This window comes from Hyperolius riggenbachi, chromosome 1 (genome assembly GCF_040937935.1).
Source record: "Hyperolius riggenbachi isolate aHypRig1 chromosome 1, aHypRig1.pri, whole genome shotgun sequence".
Lineage (NCBI taxonomy): Eukaryota > Metazoa > Chordata > Amphibia > Anura > Hyperoliidae > Hyperolius > Hyperolius riggenbachi.
The window spans coordinates 591,822,603-591,842,584 of NC_090646.1; the positions used below are offsets into that span (position 1 = coordinate 591,822,603).

The following is a 19,982-nucleotide window of genomic DNA, read 5'->3' on the forward strand; positions in this document are numbered from 1 at the left end:
GCATACGGATTTGCCACTGAGTGGAGCACTTTGTATTACCATTCACTTGGGTGTATGCATGTTAAGAATTGGTCCAACAGTAATGCACTATGTTGAGTCTAATTCAAACCCTGCAGGTGATGAAGTGATAGAAGCTGAAGAGGAGCGCTGTCAATTTTGAATATTGACACTTTAAGATGAAGCCTGACATGACAGACTGTCTTTCATACTGGAGGAACTCCAAGGCAACCCTGTGAGCAAAAAGTAAAAAAAATATAAATCTTACTTAAGTCAGAAACTTCTGTTTGGTCCCAGAGGCTTCCGCAAGTCTGGGAGCCCACCACTGCTGCCCAGGACACTATTCTCCGTAGGTGCGGTCCTGGCCAACCCATCCACACATGCCCAGTAACGAAGTTGCTCGTGCACAAACAGCTTTGTTTTACTGGCAATGTGCGATCTATACTCATGCCTGCACAATACAGATGGGTTTGTACATGGATCAGAACGTATTTGACAATCCTAAGGCAAATATGTTCAAAGGGAGCCAACACTGGAAGATAGGGCTGGCCTATCCAGAGACTTTCTACCACTTGTGTAAGTTTCTATCTTTTACCTTGAAATCTTCAAGATATGATTCAGGCGTACTTTAACACACAGTTAGGCCTCATCCATATTCATGGTATTAGTCGCGATTGGCAGCAACATGCTGCAATGCGATGGGACATCAGAACTGCGTAGACTGCACTGTCTGATGTCCCCATCTATTGTAATAAATGTAATGGCACTGCATTGAAACGGAAGTGCCAGCGCTTGGGGAAGTGGCGTAAGGCCTAGTAGTACAATGTAACTAGAATATCACACTGGCCACTGGAAGTAAAGCATTCTGCTGACTGATATAAAATGCTCTATAAATAACAGTTTTGAAGTCGAGATGTGCTGGTAAATGGTCACCAGTTGTGCCATGAGATGCGGTGTCTGTGCAACGACCAACCACTCTAATATGGCAAGTACCAAAACTAGCCAGAAGTTTGCTGGAAACAAAAGATAGTGGCCTCAATTCACTAAGCTTTTCTCCTGTCTTTAATAACTCTTCTAGAGTTGTTACCATGGTGATAAGGCATGCAGTATTCAGGAAACATTTTACCTCAGGCAAACCTAAAGTTAACTCTTCTGTCTTTAAGTTAACTCTTCAATCCTTAAAATAACTCCAGAGTTAAAGACAGGCTGTTTATATAACTGCATGTGAAAATAACTACAGAGGAGGTAAAATAACTACAGAGCAGGTAACTTAAGGAATGAAGAGATAAGATAACTCTCTCTTATGTGGAGGTATGTTTTCTCTTGCCTTATTATCTCCAGCATGATCTTAGTGAATTGAGGCCAGTGTCTCTTGTAATTTGGTGTTCTTGTCTAACTAATCACCAATCAGGGAATATATTGGCTACATATTCTCTGTGTACAGGACCTCACTGCATACCTAAAGTGTTTTTTTTTACTTTTTAGATGGCGGAACCTTACGTCAGTAGAGGGAAGCATCTGGGTAGTACAGAGACTTCCCCGATCTTACGCCCCTCTGTACTTCCACTGAGACGTTTGGATAATTAACATTGATGTTGAATATTGCTCAGGGCTGTGGAGTGGGTACAAAAATCATCTGACTCCCAACTCCTCAGTTTACGAAAGCACCGGCTCCCAGTACCCAAAAATTGCTCTGACTCCGACTCCTTAGCCCAGATATTGCTTGCAGCTGCACTCTTGTGTAAGAGCGCAGCTGCACTGCGCAGATGCAAAGTGTGGCCTAAGCAGGAGCATGGAGCTATCATGCACAAGCAGCTTCATCGTACTTTGCAGGCGTGAACCCTACTGGCCCCTGTGCTGTCAGACTTGTACATGGAGGGAAGAGGAGCAGGGAGGATGAAGAGGGTCCCAGCAAGCAGCGGAGAGGTCAAGAAGGATCTGGGAAGCCTCTGGAGCATTCAGAGGTTTCTCTCTACAGTGCTGAGAATTTATCTTTTTGCTTCACTTTAAAGAAAACCTGTAACATCAAAAAAGTTCCCCTGGGGGGTACTCACCTCGGGAGAGGGAAGCCTCAGGGTCCCAATGAGGCTTCCCACGCCGTCCTCTGTCCCTCGGGGGTCTTGCTGCAGCCCTCCAAACAGCGGCAATGTAAATATTTACCTTCCTGGCTCCTGCGCAGGCGCTGTGGCGGCTCTCGGCTCCGAAATAGGCGGAAATACCCTATCGCCGTCGGGTCTGCTCTACTGCGCAGTAGAGCGGACCCGACTGAGATCGGGTATTTCCGTCTACTTCGGAGCCGAAAGCCGCAACAGCGCCCCCGCTGGAGCCTGGAAAAGTAAATATTGAACAAGCTGTCGGATCTGTCTGGCAGCTGTTCGGAGGGCTGCAGCCAGACCCCCGAGGGACAGAGGACGGCATGGGAAGCCTCATTGGGACCCTGAGGCTTCCCCCTCCCGGAGGTGAGTACCCCCCAGGAGAACTTTTTGATGTTACAGTGTCTCTTTTAAAAGGTGGTCTGGGAAAACAAAAAGTGTCACTTACCTGGGGCAGGGACCGATAGTGGAAGATAATGGCAAGGGACCAATCAGACCAAAGGGGGGCTGGAGGAAATCCCAGGTATGTGCAATTTCTTCCTTTGGGGTAAACTCAGGTTGACTTTAAGCTACATATACACAGAGAATGATTGTCGCCCACAGGGATCACTTGATACCTTGGGTGACAATCCGGGGAGGGGGAGAGGGGGGTTGTCAGGGTGTTGGAAGACAGATTGGCCTCCAGTGGGTGGGATGAACAGAACAATGTGGTCGGCCAAGAAAATCCAATACTACAAATACAGGCGGCTGTATACAAATACACTAGTTTCTTGCCAGAGATAACCCCCAACTTATGCTCATCTAGGAAGACCCATGCACGTTTCAGCCTTTGAGCATGTCAATTCACCAAGGAGAAGTTCATGTTGCCAGCTTTGCAAAACCTGGAAAGCATTATACACTGTTTTTTCGGGCGTTTGAAAGTCAGTTGTTAGTTGCCATAATCTGTTATGAAGCAGTAGAAGCATTTACCTTCTCAAAACCGCACTTTCACAGTGGAAAATACTGCATATTGTACCAACAATAAATTTGAGACCTCTACAGTGTCTGTCTTGTTGGGCCCAAGGGAGCTAGGGCCTGTACAAAGCTGATAGTTACTGCTGCAACCAGGTGCTTCAAGAAGGGATGGTCAATGACATGCAAATTTGGCACTAGTCTAGTTTAGGGGACCAAGCAAGAAGCCTCGTGGGGAAATTCCACCATTGAGATTGGGTGGATAGGACCCTCAAAAATTTTAAACCTCAGGTTACGTAAACTAATCCCACACTATTCAGCCAGTCACAATGCTTCGTGCTGTAGAGGGTGCTGTGATTGGAAAACTGTTCCCTTGATATTTCCTGTTGGGTCCCCTATAGTAGACTAACAAAAGTTTGCTTTCCTAAAACAGAAAGAATTTGCGATATCTTAGTAAGGGGGCTTTTAGGACCATTGTAGTCCCTTACACACCCCAATGAGTTCTGGGTCACCATGAGCTTGCTGGTTAGTCTGTGCCTATAGTAGACTAACGTTAATAATTCCAACGTAATGTGGGATTATGCAAATGTATGTGCCATCAAGGTGGAATGAAATTGGTCAATATTCAAGATAAATACATTTGCATACAAAATTTGCATAATCCTGCATCAACTCAAAATGTATCTGCATCTCACGGACTATCCCATGCTGCAAGTTGTGTTTGTTTAGCCACTGCAAATTACATTACATCCTAATAGTGCATGTGTAGGGGTCCAATAGTTAAAGGTGCGTACACACGCACTACAGAAGGCAACGACGGGTCAGAATCGTTCAGGAACAGCCTTATCAGTCCGCCGACAGTGCGTACACAGGCACTACAGTCTGCTGAAAGTCCGCCCAGCGGGAGGGTCCGACGGACCCGTCGTTGGCTTCTGTAGTGCGCGTGTATGCACCTTAACACACTGATGTTAATAGAGGGCGTTAAAAGGCCGTGGTTCTACCACCCTCAGTGTCAGGGTGAACTCAACCTAGTAAAAATGATTCTTAGCATCATCCGTATTGCAAAATCAACTTTTGATCTTTAAATGTGTATACCAAATTGTGTATATAAAATCAAGTTAGACTTAAGATGAAATCTTGCAAAAAAGAGAACTTTATGAAATCATTGAGTCCGCCAATAAATGGGATCACCCTCATTCAAACTTTTGGCTGCAAAAGGAGAAGACTTCACTATTGTTACAATAGTCATCGTTCACTTCTCTCTGTATAATTCATTGCAGGCTAAATACACAAGGCAGTGGAAAAATCTAAGCCACTAGACTAACCAAAACTTTTAGAAATATTTGAGACTAAGGCTAGCCATACAGTGGCCAATTATTATTATTATTATTATTAAGTATTTATATAGGCCGACATATTACGCAGCACTGTACAGTATATATATATATATATATATATATATATATATATATATATATATATATATATATATATATATATATATATATATATAGTCTTGTCACTAACTGTCCCTCAAAGGAGCTCACAATCTAATCCCTACCATTGCCATATGTCTATATTATGAAGTTTAAGTACTGTAGTCTAGGGCCAATTTTAGGGGGAGCCAATTAACTTATCCGTATGTTTTTGGAATGTGGGAGGAAACCGGAGTACCCGGAGGAAACCCACGCAGAGACGGAGAGAACATACAAACTCTTTGCAGATAGTGCCCTGGCTGGGATTCGAACCAGGGACCCAGCGCTGCAAGGCGAGAGAGCTAACTACTACGCCACCGTGCTACCCAATGTGACCAAATGTGACCAAAACATAGTCCCTCTCAGACCATAATCTTTTCAGAAAGATCAATCCAATCCTCCCACACACACTACACCTAGAAGATTAATAAGCATGAAATCCATAAAAAAAAAACAAAAAAAAAACCACCACACACACACACCAATCGAAGTGCAGCATTGCACTGTTCAATGTAGTGCAACACTATGAGCCGTCAATCTGCTGCCACTCACGACCCGACGTCTATCGATAACTTTAATCCGGTACGATCAACCAACTCAATTTATTTCACCCAAAAACTGATCTTGTGTCCGATTGCGAAAGAAAGTTGTGGTATAGATTTCAAGCAGATTGAATCGGCTGGAAATCCAGAGAAAAAAAAATAAATAAAGCTATAAGTGTATGGCCACACTTTATAACCCCAGGAAGGCAGCAGTCATGTGCTCTCTATAGTACCCCACAGAGCACAGCAATCACAAGCTCCACCATGCAAAGAAGCCCTCTCTGTATCCAGCAGGGTAGCACAGCATAAGAGAACCTCCTATTTCTTATGCAGAACCCTCCAGATGTGATGCACAAATCAGCACAATGCCATTCAGGGGAGCTCAGTTGTAGAACATCAGAGCTCTGCTGCACAGAGACCGCCAGATGGATCCCTCCATACAGCCTGCTCAGGACAGAACAGATAGATGGCTCCCTCCATACAGCCTGCTCAGGATAGAGCAGATAGATGGATTCCCCCATACAGCATGCACAGGACAGATGGATCCTTCCATTCATCAGAATGAGCGGGGGAGATGCATGAAACGGCAGCAGAAGCACTCACCTCAGTGATCGGGAACTCTCCGGCTGCTGGATCCGCTATTCCAGTGATAGAGCCCGGCGCTCCCTCCCCCCGACACTCATTGAACGTGTACTGATTGCTCCCGGACTGGAGCAGAAGCAGCCTGGCCAATGTAGCTCCGCCCCTACACGTCGGCACGCCCCGCCCTCCATACTCCAGTCCAGGCAGTAAGGGGTGGGATTGGGGACAGGAGTGACGGGGTTGCTGGGAGTCCTTGCCAAGCATCCTCCCTGTCTTGGGCTATGTGCTTCACACACAGAGGCATTGGTCCTTTCTGCTTGTAGTCAGAGATCGTGCTGGCGCAGCTTTCTATGATAAAAAAAAGTCTAAGTTTGTTGCATCACTTTAGACGCACTTGCAATTTACAGAAAGCTAAATATTATAGAACAGAGAGCTGGTAGAGAATAGGGATTGTCAGAAACGCCAATTTCTGATTTCGGCACAATTCTGCATTCCGACAAGTGTCTTTCCAGTTTTTGAGGAAATCGGAAATTTCCAGATTTTTTTGCTATTCCTGTTGTTAATAAAGTTATGTAATTTTACACAAAATAAGTTTTTTTTCGGAGTAATCCGCTATAGTTTCTGGATGCACACTATTGTGTGTAATCCACAATTCTGATTGCCAAGCGCGGTACATTTCCTAGTTCTCTATTACTCTATTATTGGCCCAATAATGCCAAGTCGTGTGATTTTGTTACTCGCAAATAGTATACCACTCTCGGAATTGCAGCACGCAGTGAAATTCTAATGAACGATTTCCAATCAGAAATCTAAATTCTGCGGAATTCGGAAGCTCATTTCTAGTGGAGATCATAATTCCTATAATTCATTAAAATAAATGAGTTTTCAAGTTTCGGGGGGGGGGGGGGGGGGGGGGGGGGGGATGATTGTGGTGATCTGTAGTGAAGCATTTTCTAATTTGATAGTACATACCTAAGTAGAGGGAAGGCTTTGGATACCGTAAAGCCTTCCTTGGTCCGTCCCATAGTTCCTGCACCACCCCAGGTGAATTTACTAGTCTTCCTAGGTCTTTGGGACTTCTCGGTAGCCTCTAGAACTACTCACATCTCTGAGTGCTTCTGAAGACTAACACATCCCTATTGCGCATACGCAAGCCCAGAATTCAACCGGAGACTTGGCCTCAATTCACTAAGCCGTTTAGACTAGTCTGCTGATAGTTTGGTGTAAATCATTTGCATCAAGAGGGAATTCACTAATAATTACCAAATGTGAGAGTGGACATGGTGGCCATAGAGTGACCAGCACAGATCCAGTAAGGACAGCGGCAGCAGGTTGAACAGTGGCCGGAGGCGGCAGACCCTGCCCAGACCCGAGCTAGGCCAGAGGCAACAGACAGAGGAGTTCAAGCCTGAGTGCCAACTACAAGCCACAAAGTGTGTTCAGTTAGTAGCCAGTGTTCAGCGGAGGCTTGCAGTTAGCAACCCAGAACCTGAAGAGGCCAATTCTGTTCTAAGGTGGTGATACTAGAGACTGTTAGTGTGAGAAAGCTTTCCCCACACAGCAACATTGTGCTAAGAGAAGTTACTGTTGGCTGATGGTGTAATGGTTAAGGGCTCTGCATCTGACACAGGAGACCAGGGTTCGAATCTCGGCTCTGCCTGTTCAGTAAGCCAGCACTAATTCAGTAGGAGACCTTTGGCAAGTCTCCCTTACACTGCTACTGCCAATAGAGCGCGCCCTAATGGCTGCTGCTCTGCTCTGGCGCTTTGAGTCCGCAAGGAGAAAAGCGCAATATAAATGTTATTTGTCTTGTCTTGTCTACTGTTGATTATAAGAAGTACATTGAGTGTTCAGGCCTTGCTGCTGCTGAAAGACATTAGTAGCCTCCCTAGAGTACCCACCTAGCTGACTCAGCCCCCGCTTTGCATTAAGTCCTGGTACATGAAGAGACATTGTTCCTGTCAAGTCCGTTTCAAGTCAGGAGTTAAAGTTATAAGTTCTTCAATTGATGTGTTCTGCAGAATTAACGAGAGTCTGAGATTTAAAGAGAACTTAACAGTATTAAAGAAGATAAGTGAAGGAGGAGTTACATTGCATCTTGTGATACTAAAGTGTGCTGAATGAGAAGCCAGGTGGTACCTGATCAAAATACAAAGTCAACTAAATTGACGTACAAGTTTTGCATCAACTCTAAATTAGAGCTTATTCAGTCTTGACGTTAAAGTGCACTTAAACAAAGTTATATTGTAGGAGGGTGGTATTGATGAGGGGTGCATCGGTCACTTTATATTTTATTTTATTTACTTTTATTTTGTTCTAACCCATTCTGATTTTTTGATTTATATTTTATTTTGTTTGTTATTTTGGGAGGCCCCATCCCAAGAGGAGGAGTTTGGAGGTAAAGTGAATTGAGTGTTATCATACAGAGAGTAAAGAGCCTAACAGATCTGTGAACAAGTTGAATGTCCTATTCAGGACCAACCAGCGAAATTGTGAATTATTCAGTACCATCTCAAGAACTGTCATGAGTTCTCCCAGGTTTTGCTCAGCCCACGCCCAACAACGGTACTGTGTATTGTATATGCTGTAAAGTGGATGGTTGTACGAGAAGACCTTTGTAGCTCAAATACTTTGTATGTAACTAACCTTTTTATTCCACAGCTTTTACCGGTGCACTGGCTGTGAAGACCAGAAGATTGTATTATTTGACCTTTGATGTGCAAGGAAAGTGTATTGTGGCATTGAAGTGTATTTGGTTAATTCATTTCTTCAGTGACTACTGTTAGGTCATGAATAAATCTTTGATAATTTCATCTGATTCAGTGTCTGGTGGATTCCACTCAGCCGAGTGCTTGGTGCTAACGGATAAATCGGGTTACAAAATCAGCTGGTCTAATCTCTGTCAGAAAAAGTGGGCGTGGTTACTCCTTGTTTGCCTTTGTGAATTGCATCTTTTGATCATTTCTCCTGCTTTACCAACCTAATTACTGAATGTTTTAGACCAGGTCTAAAAACAGGGCTAAAACATTACACCAAACCATCAGTAGACCAAAAACCATCAGTAGTCTAGTCTAAACTGCTTAGTGAATTGAGGCCATAGGAACAATGGGACGGACTGGATACCAGAGCCTTCCCTCAACATAGGTAATTATGAAACCTGAAGTTTCACTTCAGATTTCTTTTGGGTTCCACGGGTCAAAAATGTAGATGCAGTACTTACCTCAGTAGCGAGACTTGGTCCTCCACCCAACCTTTGATCCAGTGCTGAGAACCTCAGAGGTTCCTGGCCACACTCCTGCATGCAAACAAGCAAGGCCAGATTTATACTTTTTCCACCCAGGCCAAGTATAGTATTTTGGGGCTCACCTTCTAAGTGTAGCAGCCTCCCTTCCATTCCATGTGCGTCCTCCTCTTCCATGTGTATCATCCATGTACTGCAGCACATGAAAAGGGAAGCTGATGTCCAAGAGAGCTGCGCATGAAAGAGAGGGTTCTTTCATGTACAGCTCTCTTGGACATCAGCTTCCCTTTTCATGTCATGTGTTGCTTCCCATTTCATATGTAGCAACCCCTATTTCATGTCCAGGTGCCCCCCTTTGGCTGCAGCCGCCCAATCCCAGGGCCTGGGGGGCTTGAACCTCTGCAGTAGTAGCAAGGACCCACCAATCAGGCTTGGCGGGAAAAAAAAGAGCCCATTTGGCTCCGAGCCGTCTGTGCCTGCGCAGTGCGGCTGAGCTTCGTTGACAAGCCCTTGACCTTTGGAGGATCCCAGCGTTGGAATGGTGAGGGGGAGGGGGTATGTGAAGCATCTGGATTGTCCAGTGGCTTCCCACTACTTAGGTAAGTACCCATTGGGGGCAATTCTTTTCCCTTCAGGTACACTATATGCTCCTGCATGAAACAACCAAAGAGGATCCTTACACTGGTGTGAATGTGACATGCAATATGTAGAGAAAACCAGCTCTAAGGACCAGGAAACCTGAGCACATCTACAAAATCTAAAGCAAACATGCTTCTTGGCACTGAAATCTAAATCTAAAAAAAACCCACAAGGCTTCCCTGGTCATTCTACAAACCACCTTTCCTGCGCGGGGTCCCTCTTTTTCTTCTGGCCACAAGCAGTGGACAATCACAACCGCACAGGGCATGCGCAAGTACTGTATGATCTACACATTGACTGTAGACGTTAAGGCTTGGGTCACACTGCATGGATCAAAAACTGATCTGGGTAAATACTTTTGTTTTTAAATTCACTTCAGGATTTCTTCAAACCACTTCATAGGAGAAACCCTTTGGCCACGTTCACAGTGACCGTTGCGTTCCTCCCCCTGTAATAGCAGAAACACAACGTATTTGACTGTGTTCCATACATTGAAAAGTATTCTTCACTAGTTCACTGTAACCCTTAATACAAGCACTTTGTGGTAATACAGTGTGTTATCATCACATATCCCATTATACTGCAATGCTCCCACCACACTGTGAACATTACATAGGTGGTGCATTGCAGTGTGGTAAACCACGTTACGAAGCACCCGTTACACCACAAAGCACCACTGTGAACGTGGGTGTCAGCAGCAATGATTCACATGCAAGGCCATAATCATTAGCAGTGGCGCACACAGGGGGAGGTTACCGATGCCCAGAATCCCCCCCTGCTGAGGGGCTGATACTTGCTGCTATGGTCTTTTTTATTTATTTAAAATTTCCCTTTAGTCCTTCCCTACCCCATCATGCTTTCACCCTAACCCCATCTCAGTTCTACAATGCAGAGGCAGGCAGGTGAATAGGGACTATTTTATCACAGCGCAATGACACTGGCCTCCCCAGCTGACAATAAATCTTTAGTTCCGGCTGGAGAGAGAGCGGAAGCAGAGGGATGGAGGGGTTCAACTCCACTGCAGCCATTTTTATCTAAAGTCTTCTGAAGTTCTGGCCACCTCCACCCTCATTGCCGCAGTTGCCCCCAGCTCAGCAGCAGTCTATTATGGCGCGGCTGCCGGGCTGGGGGCAGGTTGAGGCAACACAGGTGGGAGTAGCTACAGCTTCAGAAGACTTTTGAAAAAAAAGCCATGTCGCTTTTTCTGAGGAAGGGGGTGGAGTTTCAGACCTTTAATCAGTGGCGTAGCTTAGGAGCTAGGGGCCCCGGTGCGAGTTATACATGGGGGCCCCCCAGCACTTTATACATAACAATTATTATGGTGCACCAAAACCTGCCAAGGACAACCACAGTGCCAGAGGTGCAAGAAGGCCATTGGGAGCAGTTTGTTAATGATTATTATCATTCAAAGCATCTATAGAAGGGATTATTACAAGCACAGGACCAATAAAGAGCTAATACTGCAGTTGAGGGAGGGCCCTACGGGGCCCCTCTGGCCCAAGGGCCCCGATGCGGTGGCTACCTCTGCAACCCCTATTGCTACGCCACTGCCTCTGTTTATGAGCATCGGTGGGAGTTCTTGCTACTGACACCCTCTGATCCTGGCAGCATTAACAGAGAGCCTTACATTACAGGTGCTCTGTTTCTTTATCTTGTTCCTCTTTAAAGGGCCATACACACTAAACCATTTTCACAGGCGATTTTTGTGCGGCAAACTATTTTTTCGTGATATTGCGCAACATTGATATCGTGCAACATCAATGTTCACCTGCGGAAATCTTTCTATTTTTTTTCCCCAACATGTTCAACCAACCCCGCCATTGCCACATAACACCAACCCTGTGTTCGCTCCACTGAACACATCTCCTCTGTAACACAGTCCAGCCTGCAACCCTGTATTGATCTGAGACACAACTACGCGCTTTGAGTCCTATGGTAGAAAAGCGCTTTACAAATGTCATTGTATTGTATGTATTGTATGTTCAAATAAGTCGTTGAGGATCGGAACGATCCTCATTGGCTTGCGCAGGTATTCCCGCAACTGTGTAAACTATTGATCGTTCGTTGCCGACACTGCAAATGATGCTTATCGATTCAAACAGATGGATTGGGGAATCCATCAATCGGCGGAGATACCCGATGCCGGTGGGTACATCGCTTGAGGCCATTTTTAAACTAGAAACCAGCGTTATAGGTACGGTGCGATCGGCTGATCGCATGGCACAGCAACGTTAAAAAATAGGCTTCGGAGATTACCGCGGCAATGTGCGGTAATCTTACTTCTGGCTGCGAGCCAAACTATGTGTACGCCGATAACGTGTGGCTTTTGCGTCAAATACGATGCTTCCAGCACATCGCACCGCAGCAGGTATAAAATGTCCCATAGACTTTCATTGCTTTAGCATCACCCTTCGGTAAAATAGGGTAACACAACGCAAAGAAAACACCCTAGTGTGAAAGGGCCTCAGTGTTACATAACTCCCAACTGTCCCTCTTTTGAAGGGACAGTCCCTCTTTGGGAACCCAGTCCCTCTTTCTTCCTCATTTGTCCCTCTTTCAGGCCTGATGTACAGATCTCTGTAAATATATGATTTTTTTTTACTGAAAATGTATTTAATTGACTGTAAACTTTATTCCGTCCTTAAATTGATATATTTCTTATTATTAAATGCTAATCAGGCCTGTATTTGCATCACTGGAGCCTATAGGCACAGATTTCCTGGCACCCTAGACTTCCCCTCCATGAACCTGCAAACCTCCACTGAACTGCACCGCAAGTGGTCTGGTTGGCCCAGCTGGTACTTCTCCCTTACGTTCCTTGCCAATCATAGGTAACTACTGGTGTCCCTTAGCATTAGGTAGCCAGAAGTAGCCTCAGTATTAAGTAGCTAGAGGTGCCCCCAACTAAAGGGAGATCTTGTCAGTGGAATGCCGAGAGCTGGGTGAGTAACTTCGCATTTACGCTCCGCTTGGGACTCATGAATAGGAAAGGAGGGGGGAAGGCGCTAAGAGAGGGGTGTGAGCCGCCTTTCCATCATCAGGCGCCTGTAGGCATGTGCCTATTATTATTATTAATTTTATTTATAAAGCGCCAACATATTACGCAGCGATGGACAATAAATATATACAATGATACAAGGATGACAGACATAGGGTTATACACATAGAAGGAAGTTATACATGCAAATTGTACAAAATACATGATCATGCAAAATGGGCTGGTTAGGTAGGCCCAGTAATACAAGTAAAGGCTGTCATAGGACAGGAGCACATGATCCTGTAGATTACACTAGGGAGTGGAGGACCCTGCCAGAGGCTTACAATCTAAAGGGAGGGGTGGAAACACTAGGTGGGGCTGTTAAATATTCCTTAGAGAGTTAATGTGTGGTAGGAGGTGGGTAGGCCATCATAAAGAGGTGGGTTTTGAGGGCTTGCTTAAATATGTTGAAAGAGGGAGCAAGTCTGATGGGTGGTGGAAGGGCATTCCAGAGGGTGGGGGCAGCTCTTGAGAAATCCTGCAGGCGGGCATGGGAGTGTGAAATGCGTGGGGCGGTGAGATGAAGGTCGTTGGAGGATCGGAGGGGGCGACTTGGTGTATACCTGTGAACAAGCTCCGAGATGTAGGCAGGGCAGGTTTTGTGCACAGATTTATACGCCAGGCATAGAATCTTGAAACTTATCCTGAAACGGATAGGGAGCCAGTGCAGGGATTCACAAAGGGGAGATGTGGATGCAGAGCGGTGCGAAGAATGGATGAGTCTTGCAGCCGCGTTCATCACTGATTGAAGGGGGGCAGTGCGTTTCAGGGGAGGCCAGAAAGGAGGGAGTTACAGTAATCAAGGCGGGAGATGATGAGGGCATGGATGAGCAGTTTGGTCGTGTCCGGGGTTAAGAAGGAGCGGATCCACAGTGCCTACAGTGCCTTATGGTAAATCTGGCCCTGATGTTAATATAAAAGAAAATGAACCAGGATAGAAAGGACAAGTGTGGTTGGAATAATAAAACAACACATTTTTCTTTTGAAATCTATCTGGTATGCGGGACTAGGGGTATACCAGGGACGTGATTAGACGTGAGGCTTAATGCTAGGTACACAAGATGCCAGATCGATTTTTTTCCATCATGTCCGATCTGAATTGTTATTGATTTCCATTCACTTCTATGGAAATCGATCGGAAAATCGATCTAAATTCAGATCGGACAGGTCGGAAAAAATTCATCTGGCAGGTAAATCTGCCAGAAAATTGTATAGTGTATACCTAGCATAATTGTCCCTCTTTCTTATCTCAAAAAGTTGGGACGTATGGTGTGTTGTTATTTGCATTATGAAGTGAGCACATGCATTCCCACGTCTGCTTCTCACAGGTTCTGCTGCTGATTGTTGTTCTACCTTCTGCCATTGAGTTTATGGCCTGTGTTTGTTACCAAGCCACTTCTAAGTGGATGGGGGAATCCCTAGAGTGATGTGAGGATGTAAAAAAAGAAAACAGGAAAGTGGTGGAAGCTCTGTTAAGCCCCTGATTTTTTTTCCTACTACTTCAGATTTCCACAGCGTGATATGCTTTGAAAATACCCCCATCTATCATGTAGAGAATTGCCTGGAATTAGCAAGGAATAACTGCTGAAGTTCTATACAATTACACCATCTCTGGCAGACAGGAACAATGCAGAATGTCAGTCATTACTACAGAACTAAAGAAACATTTATGCAGGGCCAGTAACAATTGGGCCCTAGGGCAAAATTAGCCTCGGAGTCCCCCAACAGACACCCCCACGACCAAAAAGCGTCATTAGGGGCCCTTTGTTGCAGCCAAATTTCCATCCTGGGCCCCTGAGCTGGCTGCTGACCCTCCCCCAATCACCTTCCAACTTAACTGTTCTCCCTAGGGCCTCTGCAGTGTCTATGTCAGTGTAGTGTGTCTCACCTGCCCGCCAGCACAGATTAGATGCTACTCTGCCAAATACTCTGCAGAGTCCCTGGGGAGCAACAGTTAAGGGACACCTTGAGGGCCCCTACAGCCACAGACCATACTGGGCCTGTGCTGTGCGCTCCTGGTGACATCAGTGGGATCGAGGACACGGCAACGCAGGCACAGTGGTTTTCAGACTTTAAAGTCTGAAATTCCAGAAGTGAACCGAAGGCGGGGCCGGAGCATCGGTGAGTGGTTGCGCAGGCACAGGATGCCTGCGGGGGACCATTAGAAGCCCGGGGTAAGTTCAACTCATTTCCCCCCGACCCCCTACAGAATTCCTTTAAGTGAAAGGGTTGGATTTTGACAAGGGTCATGGAAGGTCAGGGAAATTAGCAAGTTTTAGGAAAGAGTTACTATTGTAGCCCCATTGTATTGTAGTTAGTGCAATTTTTAGTAAATGATTGCATTTTTTTTTCACTCAGATCATTCCATTTGAAAGAAAAGATCCTATTTAATATGTGCTACATTAAAGGATCCAAACTATACCTGAGATCAAAACCAGGTACATTGGTATGTTTGAAAAAATGAATCATGCCAGTTGATCACTTCTATAAGGAAACGATTAATTGTGTGATAGTTTGGGATTGATGAGTGCTGACAACTCCTCTATTTTTATACAATAAAATCTGAATAATCTGAGCGAGAATACAATTACTCACTAAAAATTGTATAATTTTTGTGCACCTTTATGGTTCATATAAAGTCGAACATATTGAGCTCTATTCACAAAACTTCTCATAAATCACTTATTTATCACCCAATTGACAAAAATAACCTTTCAGCACATTTACAAGCAAAATAATGACTCATAGTAAGTTTTTCCTGATTTACTTAATTTCAATTTTACTTTTCTTACCTTAAAGTGGATCCGAGATTAACTTTTACTCATTGCATAATTGTGTTCCTTTCCTATTGTTTATAGGGCATTCCTCAAGCCAAATCCTTTTTTGTTTTTGTTTTAAAACTCTAATTCCCTATAAACTGAACAAGCCTCGCCCACAGGTTTTCAGAGAGCCTTGGCAGTAGCAAGGGCTCATGGGAGCTCAGTCTGGGCAGGAGGATGGGGAGGTATTACTAGCCAGAGATTTCAGAGGCAGAGGGGAGGAGGGAGGAGGAGGGGGGGGGATTAGGTTTTTTTCCATAGGCTGAGTGCTGTGTGTAATGTTTACAAACAACTTGGCTGCTGTCATTGTATCACAGAAAGAAATAATCCTATTCTATTGAAGCTGTTTTCAGCTAGATTTGCTAAACTTTAGATAAGCTGTATAGACATGTTACTTGTTATAGTTAGTTTTTCATCTCAGATCCGCTATTATATTATTTTATTATATTATTTTTTTGCTCTTTGAGAGCTTAAAGGGATACTTAAGCCTGTATATAAAAAAATCACTTTTACTTACCTAGGTCTTCTACCAGCCCCCTACAGCTGTCCTGTGCCCTCAAAGTCACTCACGGATGCTACAGCCTCCAGCTAGTTTCGTTTTTGCCGACAGGCTTACTGCGCCTGCGCAGGCCTGGCCACGCGTCTCTGTCTTTGCATTCCCATCCGCAATAGCGTCCTGCGCAGAACGCGAAGAAGGCTATGTGTGACCAGGCCGGTCGGGTCTGTCAGCAAAACGAAACTAGCTGGCGGCGGAGGACCGGAGGATCCGTGAGTGACTTTGAGGGCACGGAACGGCTGCAGGGGGCTGGTAGAAGCCCCAGGTAAGTAAAATAGTTTTTTTTTTTTGTAAACAGGCTTAACTATCCCTTTAAAAAAGTATGGTTAAAGCTGGTGTCACATTCAAAAACATGTGGAGAGCATACAAACCCCATGCAGATAGTTTTTTTGCCAAAAATATGAACCTAGGATTCTAGTGCTGCAAAGCTTGTGTGCTATTGTCTATGCCACCATGTTAGGCTACCATACAGTTAGCCTCAGCCGCGTGAACGGTGCATACGCCATTCCTGATCATAACACTCCCCGCCTGATATAACTTCCAGGGCCTTGTGCCCTCCATAGCACAAAGTTTTCTCTTCTATGTCCATTATACAGTATGAATGGTTCCCACACTTTCCCTGTAACTAATCACAAAATACTTTTATATGACACAGAACATTTATATTGTGCTTTTCTCCTGGCGGACTCAAAGCACCAGAGCTGCAGCTACTAGGGTGTGCTTTATAGACAGTAGCAGTGTAAGGGAGTCTTGTCCAATGTCTCCTTACTGATTGGGTGCTGGCTTACTGATCAGGAAGAGCCAAGATTCAAACCCTGCTCCCCTGTATCAGTGGCTGAGCCCTTAACCAGTAGACTATCCAGCCACAGAGCCCTTATACAGTAGACCAGCCATTCTCAACCAGGGGTTCCGTGTCAATTTGACACTTCCACGGGACATTATAGTCCCGCTTCTCCATAGGTTTGCAGCAGCAGAGCAGAAGGATTCCTTCATGCTGCTGCGAGTGATGCGGCGGATGGATCTATAAAGCAGCCGCATCACCCGAAGCCAGCTCTATAGTTCCGGCACGCGCGGGAGTTGTAACAGGATCCCAGCTTCAAGGAAGGAGGAAAGGACTTCAGATGGTAAGTATGGGGTTTTTTTTTTCCTTGCACTCCCTGACACCAATGACAGCAGCCAGAGAAAGGGGGCAGAAAGCAGCACACAAACGGGCAAAGCAGACACAGAAACGGGGGACAAAGCAGCCACAGAGAGGGGGGGAAAGCAGCACACAAACGGGCAAAGCAGCCATAGAAAGGGGAGACAGCAGCGAACACACGCATAAAGCAGCCACATAAAGGGGGGACAGCAGCACACAAACAGACAAAGTAGCCACAGAAAGGGGGGACAAAGCATCCACAGAAACGGGGGGCAAAGCAGCCAGAGAAAGGGGGCAGAAAGCAGCACACAAACGGGCAAAGCAGCCATAGAAAGGGGAGACAGCAGTGAACAAACGCATAAAGCAGCCACAGAAAGGGGGGGCAGCAGCATAGAAAGGGGGGGCAGCAGCACACAAACAGACAAAGCAGCCACAGAAAGGGGGGACAAAGCAGCCACAGAAAAGTGGGACAAAGCAGACACAGAAAGGGGGGACAGCAGCACACAAACAGACAAAGCAGCCACAGAAAAGGGGGGACAAAACAGCCACAGAAAGGGGGGACAAAGCAGCCACAGAGAGGGGGGACAAAGCAGCCACAGAAAGGGGGGACAAAGCAGCCACAGAAAAGTGGGACATAGTAGCCAAACAAACTGGGGGGACATAGCAGCCACACTTGTTAATAAGGGCACACGGGAGCCATAATTTCTAACAAGTGGGACAAAAGGGGCCATACCTGTTAAGGGGGACATAGCGGGAAACGCTAAATAAAGAGGGCACAGGTGCCATACTATAGAGGGGAAATGGGTTAAATTTTAATATAAGGTAAAATATATATATATATATATATATATATATATATATATATATATATATATATGCGCGCGCGCGTCAGGGGTTCCCCGAGATTTGAAAATTTTCCGAGGGGTTCCTCGGGTCAAAAAAGGTTGAGAAAGGCTGCAGTAGACTATCCAGCCACAGGGCCCTTAACTAGTAGACTATACAGCCACAGAGCCCTTAAACAGAAGACTATCCAGCCACAGAGCCCTTAACTAGTAGACTATCCAGCCACAGAGCTCCTAACTAGTAGACTATCCAGCCACAGAGCCCTTAACCAGAAGACTATCCAGCCACAGAGCCCTTAAATAGTAGACTATCCAGCCACATAGCCCTTAACCAGTAGAATATCCAGCCACAGAGCCCTTAACCAGTAGATTATCCAACCACAGAGCCCTGAACCTGCATACTATCCAGCCACAGAGCCCTTAACCAGAAGACTTTCCAGCCACAGAGCCCTTAACCAGAAGACTTTCCAGCCACAGATCCCTTAACTCGTAGACTATCCAGCCACATAGCCCTTAACCAGTAAACTATCCAGCCACATAGCCCTTAACCAGTAGACTGTCCAGCCACAGAGCCCTTAACCAGTAGACTATCCAGCCACAGAGCCCTTAACCAGTAGACTATGCAGCTACTTTTATTTGACTCCTAAAGGATATTTACAAATATTCAGACAGAGCTACTCTGTGATATAGTTCAGCTGTAATCGGTGCTGCATTGGTAGTTATTGTTTGTACCGATTTAAGAAGCAGTGGTTAGCTGCAAAATGTGATGAAGGAGCTTCGTTTGTTGAGTGTTTACAGCTTTGCCTTCATTTCCTTGAAAATCATGAGTTTATACAGGGTCTTGCTCTTGAGAATGGCTTTCTGCTATTACATGCACTTGGCTCCCTCAAGGAAGTGTAAGGGCCCTTTTACACTTAATCAGTTGCTCTCAGTTATAACTGAAAGAAAACTGATTTTCAAATTAATGCATGCCCATGTTTTCCTATGGCACCTTTCACACTTAAAGAGAACCTGTACTGAGTAAAATTATTTAAAATAAACACATGAGGTAACTTCAAATGAACATTACATAGTTACCTTGCCATCAATTCCTCTCAGAAGCTCACCATTTTCTTCTTACAGTGATCCCTTCCAGTTCTGACAACATTTTTTCAGGACTGAAATATATCAGTTGCTGTCAGTTATATATCAGTTGCTGTCAGTTACAGCTGAGAGGAGAACTGATGTGTCCATGTTTCCCTATGGCTCAAGTGGGCGATGTTACAGTTTAACAGTGTGCTGACCAGGAAGCTGTTATGGTGTAATAGCCATTTTCAAAATGGAGGACGGAGAATTCCATTGATCACAGTGGACAAACAGGACGCAGGAGAGGAAAAATAGATTGAGGAGTAGACTACACAGGAGGTAAGTATGACTTGTGTACGTTTATTTTGACTTTTAAAGTTCAGTACAGGTTTTCTTTAAAGGGTGTCAGGCTCCCACTTCCTGAACCGGGACACTCTTCATCATCACGTCAGCCGCTGCGTGTCATCACGGAGGCCAGCGTGACAGTACTGCGCATGCGCGGTAAATGTAATTTCGTTTATTTTTAGAGCTTGGAGTCCCTTTAAGTGTAAGTGGGCCCTAAGGCACTTCTCACACTATTCCAACGCTGGAACCCTCTGAACATATTTGACAAGGGCTTATCGAATATGTTCTTGTTCGTACAGTGAAAAAGGAGCATAGAAATTTGGGCTCCCAGTAATCCCAATAGTAAAATATAAGTATATAATACAAATATTTTACTATGGCTAAATCTAAGCCGACTCTCACACAAAATCTTTCCGACACCTAACTCTAATTCCCCCCCTCCCCCAAATTTCCTGATGCCTAACTCTAATCCCACCCACATGCCTAAACTTAACCTCCCAGCCGTTAATCTCTCCCCCCCCCCCCCCCCCCAAGGGGAAAAAAAGGAATTTCTCGGATGCCGCCATGGGAGTCTATTGAAATATCCCCTCATTACCCCTCAATGCTGATATTTCTTTCAATGGTGACATCCACCAAACTTCCTACACTAGTTGTGCACAC

The 19,982-nt window shown here is 45.2% G+C and overlaps 1 protein-coding gene across 3 annotated transcripts in view; it reads right to left on the bottom strand.

Moving 5' to 3' along the window:
- Positions 1–19,982, bottom strand: part of LHFPL2 (LHFPL tetraspan subfamily member 2) — a 436,769-nt gene that overhangs the window by 165,237 nt on the left and 251,550 nt on the right. For 2 of the 3 annotated variants that reach the window (XM_068249195.1, XM_068249117.1), the window contains exon 1: positions 5,662–5,747. The exons of the other annotated variant lie outside the window; for it this stretch is intronic. The gene's annotated coding sequence lies outside the window, so the exon portion shown is untranslated. Of the gene's footprint in view, positions 1–5,661; positions 5,748–19,982 lie in introns of those variants that run through there. 3 annotated transcript variants of the gene reach the window in all.